The 16,049-nt window shown below is 43.6% G+C and overlaps 1 non-coding gene across 1 annotated transcript; it reads left to right on the top strand.

The window, feature by feature from the left end:
- The first annotated feature begins 15,013 nt into the window (after positions 1-15,013).
- On the top strand, positions 15,014-15,095 carry TRNAL-UAG (transfer RNA leucine (anticodon UAG)). Its single transcript has one exon. It is a non-coding gene; the product is annotated as a tRNA-Leu (tRNA).
- The last annotated feature ends 954 nt before the right edge of the window (positions 15,096-16,049 follow it).

Below are 16,049 nucleotides of genomic sequence, written 5' to 3'. Positions count from 1 at the left end.
AATTAGAACTAATGGGAAAACTGGGGCTGCTTCTTGCTCTTGATAACGTCTCAAAGTCTGGGGTGATGGTAGTGGCATTAGAGAGACCTGAGGGGCACTTGGCCCGTGAACCAGTCCACCCCAGGGGCGGACTGACCATTTGGAAACTCGGGCACTGCTCGAGGGCCCGGGGTCAGTAGGGGGCCCCATGAGATGCCCCTGGTACCTTTTTCATAGGCTTTTTTGAGTTTGGGCAAGGACACAGGGGCCCCATGATCCCCTATTGCCCGGGGCCCCATGAGTTGTCAGTGCGCTGCTGGTCCACTCCTAGTCGTGACCCACTTTTGGGTCCAACCCATTACTTGAGAAACACTGCTCTAGATCTTCAGACAGAAGAAGTAGTCACTAAGTGTTGAGCTAGTGCTGGGCTTTCTCACTAGAGAGCCCAGTATGCACTGCACACAATGACGCATGAAAGCAAACTGTATAAAATGCTTATTTGTAAAATAAAATATCAGTGTATAAACATATACACTTTGAAATAAAAATGTATAATAAACTTGATCAAAAACAACTGGTTTTAATTTAAAGTTAACATGTACTTTGTCTGCCCTAGGTGGCATAACATGTTTACTTTATGGAAGGGAATATAAGGGACCAGTACTTACCTCCTTCATGCTGTCATGCTGCCCTGACCAGCCTAGTTAATACTGTTTAGTAGGGGATGACTGACCATTTGGGTATTCAGGCATTGCCTGAGGGCCTGGGGTCAGTAGGGGACCCCATGAGATATGATGTCATACAGGGGCAGCATATTTAGGTCTGTCTGAATAATGTGTCTGCCTCAAAATCTTATTCAGACAGGAATGTGGCTCTGCGTGTCACCTGGAAGGATGGAGAGGATGGGGAGGTAGGAAAAACATGGACCCAAAGAGCAGAGGACTGCCGTTGACAGTGAGGAGGCAGAAGTAGCTCACCTTTCATGTAGTGGCAGAGCGAGTCAGAGTCCCGGGCAGTGGTAGTGCCTTGCTACACTACACACTGCTGGTGATGGAGCTGATGGGCAGTGGGAAGGTGAGAGGGGTCCATAATATTATTGGTACACTCACTGACACCTTTACCATGACTGATGATCAGGGAACCCTGCTAAAAAGAGGGAGAGAAGAAGAAGCCAGCTTTCAGCTGCTGCAGAGAGAGCCATACAGGGGATTGGTTCCAGTATATGCCCCCAGCCATGCCAATCACCCTCCCTGCCCAGCTGCCTGAGCCCTCCTGCGTGCCTGGGACACATATGGGAGGACTGGTGGTACCCCTTTAATCACGGCCCTGCTTGGAACAATCCACCTCCCCAAGGTGCAAATTACAACCAGTTAGTGGCAGATATCAATATGGGCTGAACTTCAGTATAAAGCCCTTGTAGGCCATATTTTCTGTGCAATACCATAAGCACAGGTTTTGCCCCAATATGCTTGTAAGGCTGACCATAGACATTTATTTTGAAGTCATTCATTTCTTCATCTAATGTCTATAGGCTTAGGCTAGTGAAGTGCTTATTATATTTGTTACTAGCCATTCCCTGCTATTTGTATTTACTCTATAGATGTATTCCATAATATGTATTTCCGCTGTAAGGATTGGAATATATATTCCTTTACTACTTTGACTACCATGTTGTCTCAATGGCGACTTACATACATTGGGCCTGGATGGTTCCGCATTGGGAAGTTGGTTGATTTCTATTTAAAGATTATGTATACAAGACCATTGGCTGTTTACTGAATGTACCTTAATTTTTCCACCCAAGAGGCAGTTGCTTCACCCTGGTTTACTCATTTGCACTTCTATGGGCAATATGCACATGCTATGAATTCCAGTCCACCCTACTGGCTGATATGACTCTATTAACGATTAGGAGTGGGTTCCAGTGTACTGATTCTGTCACATGTGTTCCTGGAGAAGGATTCACAAAATACATCAAGTCCCCATGTGAATGTTAATCGGAATCTTTGCATGTTATTAACCCCTATGTGGAGAGTAATTTTTAAAGATGTGTAATAGATTTTTAATGGTACATAAAAAAGTTGTTTTCACGGTACTCAGTTTCTCTTCTATACATCCACACAAAGTCCATGACTACATATTCTGTTTATAGTTGTACATAGATATACAGTATGTGGCAGCAGCACCCCTTACCCCATTACCGCCCCTTGGCAGAGTCGCTTTGAAGCTCAATTTTAGGCCCCCAGTTGAGCCCCTTTCCCCCTGAAGCAGTCATGTGTATATTTTTTGTTTTTACGTGGTGTGGATATACAGGATACTTTTCCTCTTTGAGCCAATGATGGGAGAACGGCATTAATTATGATGATGTCAGTGCTGCACGCTTTAGTGCATTTGAATGCAGGGCACCATGGTGACTGCCCCTCAGAGGATGAGTCCATAACACTCTACACTCACAGGATGCCCGCTGTCTTCTGGGTTGAATGAAGCTGGGGGACATACCACCTGGAAGACTGGCGACATCTATTGGTGGAACACAATTACTGGGAACAGCACCAGAGAAGAGGTGAATATTGCAGGTAGGACTTCTTTTTTATCTTCACACCTCCAAGGGGACTTTTTTTAAAAATAAAATTTACAAGATAGAAAGTATACATAGAAATTGTATTGACGGTACAGGCATTTTTACATAAACATGCTGTAAAGATCACTACTGGAGCATCCCAAGGAATTAAAATGTTAAACTTTTTTTGCACATGTGATGCAAGCCTCTACCAATTCAAAAGCAAAGACAAGGATAGTGCTAAGCCACGCCCATGAGGAATTCAAACTCTGCTCTCTTTGACCCACTATGCCATTGTTCCTGCCAGACTACACCCATTTCCTAGTGAACCCACAAGACTGGCTGGGAGGACTGCTGATGTGTGCACCTCATTATCTTTAGTGCCTTTAAACCATAAAATAATTGTTGCTTACATGATTGTTGTTGTGCTATTTTTACAGTTTACTAACAAAACCATCAAACAGGTAATGCCTTTCTACTTCTTAGAATATAGGAATAGAATTCAGGAATATACTTGTTTAATAATGCTAATGTGGATCTAAAATAAACCCTTCTAGGCTTTTTTTTAGTAAGGCAGTGCAATGGTGTGCACTATTCTATAAAGACCAACCAAATGTAGCCTTCAATCAATGAGACCTGTTAGAACAATAAAAGATCATGATGATTGGCTGCTTTGACACTCTGAAACTTTTTCATAACTGAACAGGAACTATTCACAGACAAGTGTTTCTATGTTCTGTAGCAGGGTGAGATTACAAAAATAATTGTAACAATGGGTGCGCCAGACTAGTTTGTAAAGTTCATAAAAGGTTTTATTCAGTAACAAAAGTCTACATGTTTAGGGGGCTCCCCCTACATTAGAGCTGAAATCAAGACAATAAGGAAAGAGAAAAGAATATAAACATTCCTTGTCTTCAGTACTGGGACAAGTTCATCTAGTGCCCAGGGCAATGACGTGGAACAGCACATCCCCCCACACTGTTAATGCATGCTACAGAATTGGCTTCCTGCCCTGTGTCCATCCTCTGCCCTATTGCCCAGGGCATCTATTGTGCCCAGGGCAGCTGCCCCCTTGTCCTGGCCCTACCCAAAGTACTCTTAGAATAAAACCTTTTATGGACTGTACATACTAGTGTGCCACTCCCACCTTTTTCTTCTTCAAGGGTCCAGCAGGAAACCAAAGCAGTTGGTAAGCAGCTTCCATGAGAGCATTCTACATTTAACATGACAACAAATCACAGCAAAGTTCACCACCCCTATGCCACAAAAGGACTGTAGTAAGGTGGGGGTAGATGGAATCAGAGTATACAATGGGGGGACAAGGCATCCAACACTCCTGAAAATGTTGGATCCAGAAGATTCTTCAGCAAGATTAAGCGCTTCAAGACTGACAATTCAGAACAGGTTATTATTAAAATTGAACTAAAATTGAACTTTTTTTTTCAATTTGGATAGGGTAAGGTAGGGTATAACCCCTGTTGATTTTTTTGCCATTTGTGTCCCATTTGAGAGATTTCCCTTGACTACCTGTCCCATAGTCAAAACAGGAGGTGAGAGGAAATAACTCCAAAGTGAGGGAATTCCTGGTTGTCACCAGAACTAGTGTCGCTATTGGAAGATTTCCCCTCTGTTCCTGTTCTGGGGAAAACCCAAAATTTGGGATTTTCTTAGACTATATAAAAATACACAGGAGAAATAGAGAGGGTGAATCTCCCTAACAGGGACACAGACAGCAATAAAACCTGAGAGGTGTTCTACTCCCTCTCCACTTTATCCATTACTAAAGTTCTTTTAGTTATACTTTAAGTGCAGCATCTTCTCATTGCATGGAGACCTTTTTTGAAATTATTATTCATTTACAAAGTCACATTTTAGTCAAAGTTACCTACTAAGGCTACATTCACAACAGTTTAGCAGCGGATAGTTTGCCTAAATGCCTCTGGACGTAGCAATCATCTGTGCTATGACCAGGGCAGTAGATAAGGGGGTACCAACAGTCCTCCTGCACAGGTACCAGGAGAGTGGGGCAGGCCCAGGCAGGTGGGTGAATTGGATGTGGGCAGGGAGGTGGATCAGCACAGCGGGGGAAAAAAAGAGGGTACTTACTGGAACCGATCCCCTGTATGGTTCTCTCGGCAGCAGCTGAAAGCTGGCTTCTTCTCCCCTCCCTTCCTCTGGCTTTCAGGCGCTGCAGAGAGCCATACAGGGGATCATTTTCAATTAGTGTCCTCTCGCCACACCCATCTCCCTCCCTGTGTACCATACATTACCCCCTGCTGCCCAGGCCCCCCTGTGTCCCACCAACTCCCAGTGCTGCAAGCTTCCCTCCTTTACTTCCCACCGACAGTTGCAAGCACACAATAGGATCCTTCAGGATGGAGAGTGGGGCCCCTTCCTTTCCTGAATGAACATAGTATAAACACAATGAGTGATTGGTACCAATCACCCGCTGTGTTCATTCATAACTTAACCATCTTAAACCTTTTGGGGGAATCCCTGTCAGATTGGCTGTATGGGCCCCGTGGTTTCTAACAGCAGCCCTGGATATGGCCACATAAATAGCTGCAGCCAATTTTTGTGTGGCCAGATCTCTGCACATAGCCACCCTGGATGCATATTAGCTGCTTTAAGGGTCAGTCAGAGGCCCTATCTGTTGAGCAGTTGCATGTGCACAGTAGCAGCGCCAGCTATTGATTTGTACAAAGTACAAATCTGACAGCCGCCAAAGGCAGCTGCAGCTGTTTGCATGCTGGGACAGATTGTCACCAGGAAAAGAAGGCACTAAGAGCTATAAAAACTTTGTCAGATGTTACATTTAAAGAGTGTCACTCACATATAAATATACATAAATATATACAGTATATCCCACTAGGTAGAATTGTGTAAAAATATGTCACAAAAATGATTTTACTTCTGGAAATAACTCAGCTTCCCTATGATCTCTGTAATGATTCCAGTAAATCTATCTATTGCATATATAATTATTGCACTCATTACATTGGGAATTCTGGTATAACCTGATTTCTAAATCAGAGGCCCTCTGAGAATTACATTGCAGCGGAGTCCCATTAATTAGAAGAAATGGAACGAGTCTGTGATATGAAGACACTCATTGCTTAATTATTATTGCATGTAGTTAATTACTGATGTTCAGATTCAGCGTTGGCTTCTAAATCAACAAGGAAATCTCTGCCACTCTCATGAAACAGTCCCAGATAGGTAATCTCTCTAATCAGACAATAGGTGCATTTCCTAATGTCTGCCGTTTACAAATATGCTCAGTGCAGCACAAGAACCCTAGGCTCAGATCCCACTAAGGGCAAAATCTGCATGGAGTTTGTTCTTCCTGCATTTGCCCAGGTTTGTTACAGTCTCCTCCCACTATCCCAAAACTGTCACGCTTATCCAACACAGGTGGTCAGGCACTATAGCTGGCTTCTGTGTTCTTCACCTATAGCAGCCCACTTTCCCATAAGGCAAGCAGGCCTACCAGTACTTGGTTGCCCTCAGGACTTATACACAATGCTATAGTGCCTGGCTACCACATCGGGGCAGGCGTGAATTGAGCACAGCAAACAGGTACTTGCGGTTGGCATACAGGCAGTAGTTCAGTGACAGTCCAGGTACAAGGCAGGCAAGATTCAGAGCAGTCAGGGTCCAATCCATAGTCAAAATGCAGGCAGAGTTCAGGCAGAGTGCAGAGAATAGTTGATATCCAATCTGAGGTCATGTGAATTTAAACAGCAGAGCAGAACAGACAGAAAGTGAACTTGAGCATGCATTACACATGCTATCACAAGCATGAGACTACGGGCTTGTCTGGCTTAAATCAGGTTTGGTCTCCACCCAGAGACTGGCCACATCAATCACATTACAGGTGGACAGACACCAGGGAGAGTGCCTCATAGCCAAAACCAGCATGCTGGGACCAGCAGATATGATGGAGTAGGAGCGCTACACACTCCTGACAAAAACACACTGTACTGGTACTGGCTTCAATGGAATTGCCATTTTCCCATCACATTTTATGGTAAAGAGAGGTCTACATTATTATCAGCCCTGGTTTGGCAGAGGGATCTACTAAGGATGAAGGTAGCTTGTTAACCTTTATTTTTCAAAATGTATTGGTATTCTCTAAATGAATCTGTCACTGGTCTGTGCAAATTGAGTACATGATGAAAAATGCATAAGCAGAGACCACTCACAGTTATTATTTTTTTCACTTTGGCTCCCTCCTAGTTAGGCTGCTAGATACATTTGGTTTTTGGCTCCTTCTGTAAGCACGGGAGCAATGGTTGTTTGGTCTGGTCTGTTCAGAGCTTCACAAGTTGAGAGTTTGATTGCTTCCTCCTGCCTCTAGAAGACATTTGTAGAGCTTAGGGAGGGAGCATTCAAATGTCCAGCCTGAGTATTAAGCAGGGCCTAGCCAATCCCTGCGGAGGTGTGCCAGGATGGTGGCTGGGATGCTGGAGCCTGGAGCGATTGTCTTTTCCCTCCTAAGAGAATGGACCTGTGAGCTGAAAGGAAGGGGGCTGCTTGCCCATGGAGACCTTTGGACTGGATGCTGGATTACTTTACCAGAAACTCCACCTACTGACTGATCTTGTTCCAAGATCCTGTGAGTAGAGCTGCTCAAGCTACTTGATGTTCCTCAGCCGTGAACCTGTGGAGTGTTCCGGTCAAGCTACACTTGCAGTACTATTAGAGTAAGAAGTGTCCTCTGCTAGCAATACCTCACTCTTGGAGTATCCAATACCACCCCAAACCCTCTCCTGTTACCAGTTCTACAAGCAAATAAACTTTAAAAAATAACCCTAGACTTTTTAGTGAGCCGGAGTGAATGAACTGTTGCTGTATGCCTGGCTGCTTCTGCACTGTTTGGGAAAGATCTACAGTGGCCCCTAAGGGGGTAGCACTATATCGCCAAAGTTTCAAATATATTTAACAGTTTCCTGTAAAAGTCCAGCTTAGCTTTCCCCCTTCCCACTGGTAAAGTCTTCCTATTGGTCAAAGAGGGTATTCATTACATTAAATAACCAATGCAAAGACTTGGGAAGATGGTGGACCAGAGCCAAACTTGACTTTTGCAGGAAAAATATATCTGCATTGAAAGTGACCCCCAGTCACTACAGAAGGAAAAATTATCAGTAAAAAAAGAGAATCTATTTTAAGCAGGCCATAGATGATGAAAAAGGTTCGACATGCGATTTTCATGCCACAAAAGTGCCTAATCCATAATGATGGATTCTTATTAGAAACAAATTGATGGCACAATTGTATGAGCTATTTTTATCTTTTGCTCAACAGAACTTTCGGATTTTGACTTGTCTATGCCCTGCCTTACCTTTCCTTTTCCAGGTGAAATGCTGCCACAATGCTTCCCCTTGGCTGCTGCAAGTATTCAACCTTTTGTGTGGGTTGGAAACCTGCTCCTCCTGCTGCTATCTATGGTTCCTTCCTTGCCCTATAGTGAAGACCAAAACCACTTACCTACCGGGCACATTTACCCCCTTCCTGCCCAGACCAATTTTCAGCTTTCAGTGATGTTGCACTTTGAATGACAATTGCATGGTCATGCAACACTGTATCCATACAAACTTTTTATTATTTTTTTTGCACAAATAGAGCTTTCTTTTGGTGCTTTTTAATAACCACTGGGTTTTTAATTTTTTGCACTATAAATGAAAAAAGAGCAAAAATTTGAAAAACAAAGTTTTCTTTGTTTCTATTATAAAATTTTGCAAACAGGCCATTTTTCTCCTTCACTGATGTGCGTTGATGAGGATGCACTGATAGGCAGCACTGATGGGCACTGATGAGGTGACACTGATAGGCAGCACAGATGGGCTGCACTGATGAGGCGGCACTAAAGGCGGCACTGGTGGGCATATGTGAGGAGGCACTGATGATGCTGCACTGATAGGCGGAAATGATGGACACTGATAGGTGGCACTGATGGGCACTAATAGATAGCACCGAAGGGCACTGACTGGTAGCACTGGCCGGCAGCACTGATGTACGGTACTGGATGGTGGCACTGACAGGTGGCACTGACGGGCACAGATTGGCAGCACTGCTGGGCAGCACTGTTGGGCACTGATGGGCAGAACTGTTGGGCACTGCTGGGCAGCATTGCTAGGAAGCACTGTTGAGCACTGATGGGCAGCACTGTTGGGCACTGATGGGCAGCACTGCTGAGCACTGAGGGGCACTTTTGGGGCTGCACTGATAATCAGGGCACTGATAATCAGTGCCCTGATTATCATTGCAGATGTCTCCTTTGACAGTTGCCGGTTATTGGCATTACTTTCCTCACGCTGTCATATAGTAAAAGGCCACTGTGATTGGCCTTTTACCATGTCATGTGATCAGCTGTGTCCAAAGGACACAGCAATCACAATCAGCGACTGGGGGCGTGGGGGGGCTGATTCTGGGAGGACATCATAAAATGCCCTCCCAGAACTGGATGGCCGCAGTGTAGCCGTCATTTGGCTATAGCGCGGTAAGGAAGTGGTTAAAGATTATTTACTGCTTGTTAAGAAAATTTAAATATTTAAAACTGAAGATTAGGTGTGGCAAAGTTTACAGCTTCCAGCTTGGACCAATGTAAGTATTTATGTGCTATACCAGTGGCACTGCTATGTATGTGTCCCTTGGAAGCTGGAAATCACTGTAGTAGGCGCCACTACTACAGTGATCTTCATTAGATACCAGGTCTTGTGCCAAGCGGCATTGTGAACACAGGAGGTTGCTCATTTGGCAGGGGTGCCATTCAAGAAACACTTTGCATTTTCTCATGGAATGCAACGCATTCTCTGATTAGATGAGGTGGAGAGGCGGGGTGGTGATGTCATGATCTTCACCTTGTCCAATCCGAGAACACTTTTCATTCAATGATGAAATGCAAAATGTTCTCTGCTGAGCAGGTGACCTCCTGTGTTTGGTAAGCAGCTGGGCAGCTGCTTGGCATTAGACTAGGAAGCTAGTGGAGATTTCCAGCTTCTAAGGAGATCCCATAGGTATGTACCTACATAACTATATGATTCAAGCTGGATCAAAGTAACCATGTCAAAATTGCCATACCCAAACATCAGCGTTAAATGTCCATAGTCTGGCAAGAGGTTTACTTTACGTTGTAACAAGCATGGTTGCCAGGTGTAGATGGACATCGAGAGGAACATTAGAACATCAAGCTGTGCCCTTGCAGGTCTTTAAATGCACCATGGTTGAGTCCTAAGCCCACATCAGCAAAAATCAGTCTAACAAACAAAGCATGCTTGTTATACTCACTGTGGAATCCAAGGGGTTAATCCTCCTCATTGTGTAAAAAGGCTGTTTGATCCTGTCTTCTCTGATTCGCCCCTTCTTCTACTGTCCCCAGTCCATCTCCTGATAGTAAAGAGCTGTAAGAGTCACTCTGCGCATGATCAGCTTAGTGTGTATTGCTAGAGTTTTTTTTTCTTTGGGAGGGTGCATGTGATCAGCACAGGGCCAATCAGCACTGTCCAGACAGAGGATCAGGGGTCATGCAGCTCATAGGACAGTACAGCAAAATGAAAACTCCTCCTACAAGCTTTAACCAGTGCTCAGCTGGGCAGTGATAGAAGTCACAAGGCTGCTGATGACAAAAGGTATTTAGCAATTTATATTTACTAAAATAATTGCATTTCCATGTTGTGTGTACTGTGGGAGACCAGGTATAGTGAATGAAGGGTCCTGGGATTAGTAACACTTTAAATGGAGGCCTGTGCCTCAGAGCTAAGCTGACACTGGTCACATCCTAGAACGGCTGGGCACAGTACTGACTTGAAAGTTCTATTCAGTATGAATTAGTGGGATGTGCAGTGATGCGTGTTATGACTTTGATCTTAAGTATTCTGGCTGCAAAGTACCAAAGCCCCAAGAAACCTAAGTGTGCTCACTAATTGTCACTTAATCCTATTTATAGAGATGGCCAGACGTTTGCCAGATTTTGCCTGAGAGCTCACAGCAGGGCAAGGCTGCAATCACATATACTGTATGTCCTTTTCTTCCCGCTATGGGAATCTGTAGACATTCTCTAGTCATTGTCTTGATGGTGACTCCAAATTTATTATATTTCTAGTAGATTGGATAATGCCCGATGAAGAAGTCCTAAAATGCATATGTAGAATATTCACCTAGCCAAAGTAAACACCTAAAATGAACTCCAAGCAAAAAACTAAATACACCACCGAAATGTACAGTATATATTGCACCCGCTCTGCCTACTAAATGAATTGTAGTCATGCCCATCCTGTCCTGAGAGTGAGCAGGATCAAGATGAAGACCTGACTTTTCACTTCTGCAATTAAAGAGGAGATAAAAACGAAAATAAAAGTCAGCAGCTACAAAAACTGTCACTGCTGCCTTTTAAAATACAGACACTTACCTGTCCCTCAGTCCAGCAGTGTCCTCACCACAGCTGGTTTTACCATCTGTCTTCTCTCCCTGGCGCCGGCATCTTCAGTGTGGGCACCCGGCTGTGACAGCTTATGACTTTACAGCCGAGTGCCCACTGCACATGTGCAAGTAGCGCTGCGCTTTGTGAATGGTCCTGTAGTCTTCTGGGACCTGTTATGTGTCCCAGAAGACTATGGGGGGGGGGGGTAGGAAGACAATGTCCACCTCCAATTGCCTTAGGCGATCGCACCAGAAGTGGGAGCGGGTACCTGTCAAATTTGAGTATGTGCTCCCCATAGGTGCCTATCCTTAATGGGGAGTGGGGGACAAAGCCTTAAAGCAGAACCTCCCTTTCTGGTGGAGCTCCGCTTTAAGCAATATAGCCTGGCCACCCCCCTGTCCCCAGCCAGTGATTGGACAACGAAGGAGCAGCAACCCACTGATGAGCTCTTTCCTTCCATCACTCTGCTCTCTCTTCCTCTCAGAATGCTCACTGTCACCACATGTACTCTGCAGCACAACTAATCTCCTGGTGCATCCTCTAATATCCCAGTCTGACTGCTACTGTACGGGGGATGACAAGAGGCAGATATTAAGAAAACTTCAGGAACTTACACTAGTTGCATTATAAAATACAGGTACTTTTATATTAAATACTTGATGGTTTAGCTGGTGTTATGAATACCTGGAGTCCATATTAAATATGGTATGTTGCTGAAGACTTGTAGTGTTGGGCCTGTGATGAATAAACTTTTAAGGGTCTATTCATAAAAAAATGTGACAGCACTCAGACAGCCACTGCAAACAATCCCTGTAATCTGTCTCATATGTTTATTTTCCATGATTGTCAGTTCCATCTGGTGGCCATAATGTGGAGTTTTCCTTAAATATCTCAATCAAGAAAATTCTCCATTATGGCCACTAGATGGAGTTGACTATCATAAGAAATAAAAGTACTACATTATGGCCACTAGGTAGAGCTGACGATCATAGGAAATAAACATATTAGATGCATTATGGGGATTATTCACAATGATTGTGTGAATGCTGAGACATTCTCACGGTGAACTTTTTTTTTATAAATAGACCTTTGACCTAATCTGCCAAGAAATAAAAATGCAGCAAACAGACACAGATCAAAGCACTTTACATTAACAAAAGAAAAAAATAATCACTGTTATATGACATTTATTAACCATCAGCCAACTACCAAGCATAAAAGTGGGTAGGATAACATAGCACCAATTGAATTATATGGAGCATGCTGCACAGGCACAGAAAGCTGCATTGTGGGATGGCAGGACAGTGTGTAATTGTTCCCTATAGATTTCCGCAGGGCACCAGCAGCGATCAGAGTGATGGATGGGACCAAGAGCAGCCAGTATAGGCACCAGAGGGTACTTACAGTATAGCAAGGTACGCAGTTCTTGTTTTAGTACAGGTGGGTACCTTGTAAGTATCACATCCATAGCAGAAAGGTAGGTAGTCACAGATAGGTCATTGCATTGTTGTGGGCACTGTGGCGAGCAGCGCTGGCAGTTTTTGCCTCAGCAGTGGTGTCACTTCTATAGTTCATACATAGGAGTAGCACAGCTGCAACACATGAACATCCAGTGGAACCAGCAGCCAACCAGTAAGAGTACCTGAGTTCATATGTGACCCCTGGGACTGTCAGCACCACCTGCATACCAAAACATCTCATTAAAGTAGATGCAAACCCTACCACTGACATCTCATAGAAGCTTCAACAAGTTATTGGGACAGAAAAAACATCTCTCCAAGAAGAAAAAACTATCTGACGCAAATTTTGGCTTTTTCCTCCTTTTTCCAAATTAAAAAAATCAATATGATATGCAGTAGTTGTTTCTTGTTTCTTCCAGATGGGGACACATGATGTGGTGACAACTGACCCCGTACTTTGGAAAGATTTCCTCTCACTTCCTGTAATGTCCTCAGGCTAGGAAGTGAAGGCAGATCTCCCAAGTGGGACGCAACCAGCAATATACTTGACTGGGGTTTCACTGACTCTCTCTAAGTGTTAGGGATTAGTTCGTTACCTTAACCACTTCAATAGCACTTTCCTCCCCAGGCCAATTGTCAGCACTGTCACACTTTGAATGACAATTGCGCAGTCGTGCAACACTGCACCGATATGAACTTTTTAATATATTTTTTTAGACAGATAGGGCTTTCCTTTGGTGGTATTTAATCACCACAGTTTTGTTTTAGTTATTTTTAAACAAATGAAAAAAAGTGACATTTTATAAAGAAAAAAAACTTTTTTTTTAGTTTCTGTTACAAACTTTTGCAAATAATTTTTCTTCTTCACTGACGTGCACTGATGAGGCTGCACTGATTGATGGGCACTGATAGGTTGCACTGATGGGCACTGATAAGCTGCACTGATGGGCAATGATGAGGCTGCACTGATGGGCAATAATGAGGCTGCACTGATGGGCACAATGAGGCTGCACTGATGGGCACTAATGAGGCTGCACTGAAGTGTACTGAGGTGTGCTAATGAGGCTGCACTGATGGACAATGACAGGCTGCACTGATGAGCACTGATAGGCTGCATTGATAGGCAAGGAGGAGGCTGCACTGATGGCCAATGATGAGGCTGCACTAGTTGGCAATAATGAGGCTGCACTGATGGGCACTGATAGGTGGCATGATGGACACCGATAAGCTGCACTGATGGGTACTGATTGGCTGCACTGTTGGGCACTGATTGGCACTGATAAGCTGCACTGTTGGGCACTGATGGGGCTGCACTGATAATCAGGGCACCGATGATCAGTGCCCTGATTATCAGTGTAAACAAAGTGCTGTCAGGATTGCCGGTATCGGCATTCCTTTCCTCATGCTGTGACAACACTGAGAAAAGGAAGAGCTGATAACCGGCAATCTGTTTACTTGTAATCAGCTGTGATTGGACACAGCCGATCACATGGTAAAGGGTCACTGTGATTGATCCAAAGGACACAGCTGGTCACAGATAGCGCCCAATCTGTGAGGCGTATTCTGGGAAGATGTCTATAGATGCCCTCCCAAGAGGAGAGAACTGCTCTGTAGCCGTCTTTCGGATATAGCACGGTAATGAGGTAGTTAAAGGAAACCTACACTAATGCCCCGTACACACGATAAGAAAATCGTACGAAAAATTTTGCGGAACCACTGATCGAATGATTTACTCTTCATTGATGAGCAGGATGTTTTAACCGATAACGATATTGTGAATGAAAAAATCCGGTTGAACAACATTGAAAGATTTTGTTGTTTCGCATACGAACAACCAATTTTCTATGCGGTGGTATGATGGTTGTACGAAAAAAATCTATCAAGCGCTATCACGCATGAGTGGAAACAGAAGATGACTCGGATATTTAAGCAATCTTCGTAAACAAGAACGAAAAATCCAAATGTTAAAAGTAGATTGGCCTAATGAGATAATGAAACCAGAATTCTGCAGATTATATGATACATAAATCACTATTTATATATATAGATAATGTAATAAACTATATTATACTCATTGCTGTTCATTGTTGTGTATATCGCTCGTTCTGGCTGGAAGGGTGTGGCTACAAGGTCACACGCACACTGCATCACTTCCACTTGTACGGAAGACGTCAACACTACGTATTGCCCTACGAATGATTTTTTTGATTGGATATTGTGGGTCATGATTTCGACCAACGAACGAACGTCTCTCGGTCGTCAGATGACCGATCGGTTGACTTTCTAATCGTGTATTCCCACCTTAAGAGAGTATGGAGGTGTCCATTGCTGATCTCTCCTAGCTATCATGCTAATACAATGGCTTCAATGTTTTCTGGTGCCACAGAACCTACAGAATATGAAGCTGACTTTCTGATCTGAAGACTTGTTGTGCGTCAGAAACTTCTAAAGCAATGAGACAGCCAGGAACCTAGCATTTTCAGAAGGGCTCAGTAATCAAGGCCTCCATATTTTTCTCACAACATTATGATTCATGTAAGTACATACATTAACCTATCCAAAGGTATCTGTGGAAGATGCCTAGCCATATAAGGTAGTGTGGCCGAGCGGTCTAAGGCGCTGGATTTAGGCTCCAGTCTCTCTGGAGGCGTGGGTTCGAATCCCACCACTGCCAAACTTTTAAAAACCCAAATCCAGCAGTTATTTATTTATTTTTGTATAAAGAGGGAAAGAGTTAACATTTATGCAGAATCCTATTTCTGTCTGTAACCCCTTAGGGGAGATTTCCTCTCCCTTCCTGCCCATGTCACACCTGCTTTGTCTTCAAAGACTGCACAGACAACATTATCCTATTCCTTTCTCACTGTACTGAAATGTGTTTTTGTCTGCGTCCTCATTGGAGAGATTCCCAGTCACTTCCTGTCTTGACAAGTTTTCTAAGAAGAGAGGCAATTTAGGATGAATAATATCTACTTACCTCCATCCTATATTTCAGTACTGTATCGATTGCATACCAAAACAGTGCGACACCTCCACATACACCTGAAGAGAGAGAAACAGGTTATGGCTTTTAAAATTTGTTGAATTATTTTTGAATTTGACATTCATATTATGTGTCAAGCTGCAACTGAGCGGGAGCTGATATTTTACCAGTTTATCAAAGTGTCTCAAAACTCCAGGCACAAAAACTTTCATTATCTCAATAACCAAAAAGTATTTAAATTAATTCAGCATGCATTAAATGCCTTTGCAAATCCAGATATTACCCCGTAAAAGTAGCAGTGACATCATCACTGAGCTGTACATAGCCTGTACAAACAGCAAAGCTGTGGGCGGGGCCCAGCAGCCCCACTCACTATAGGCTGCCTACAGAGGTAAGTAAGAACTTGGGTAGGTGGATAGGGTTTATTTTAGATTGGGTTGGGGGATAGAGAGGGTGGGTTACCAGGTTATTAATTAAATCTGAACTTGTTTTAAGTGCTGATATATAACACAACATGTTCAAAGAAGAACACAAGAATAAGCCAAAAAAGCAACACACTGTACAGTGCATGTGCATGACCATGATATATATATACGTGGACATACTGTATATTGAATGCATTTTTTTCTACCTGCTGTGATCTGC

Source organism: Staurois parvus, unplaced genomic scaffold (genome assembly GCF_062004578.1).
Source record: "Staurois parvus isolate SC_StPar_1 unplaced genomic scaffold, SC_StPar_1.0 ptg001151l, whole genome shotgun sequence".
NCBI lineage: Eukaryota > Metazoa > Chordata > Amphibia > Anura > Ranidae > Staurois > Staurois parvus.
The sequence above is the reverse complement of the archived record's forward strand: the minus strand, read 5'-3'. Positions and strand labels throughout refer to the sequence as shown.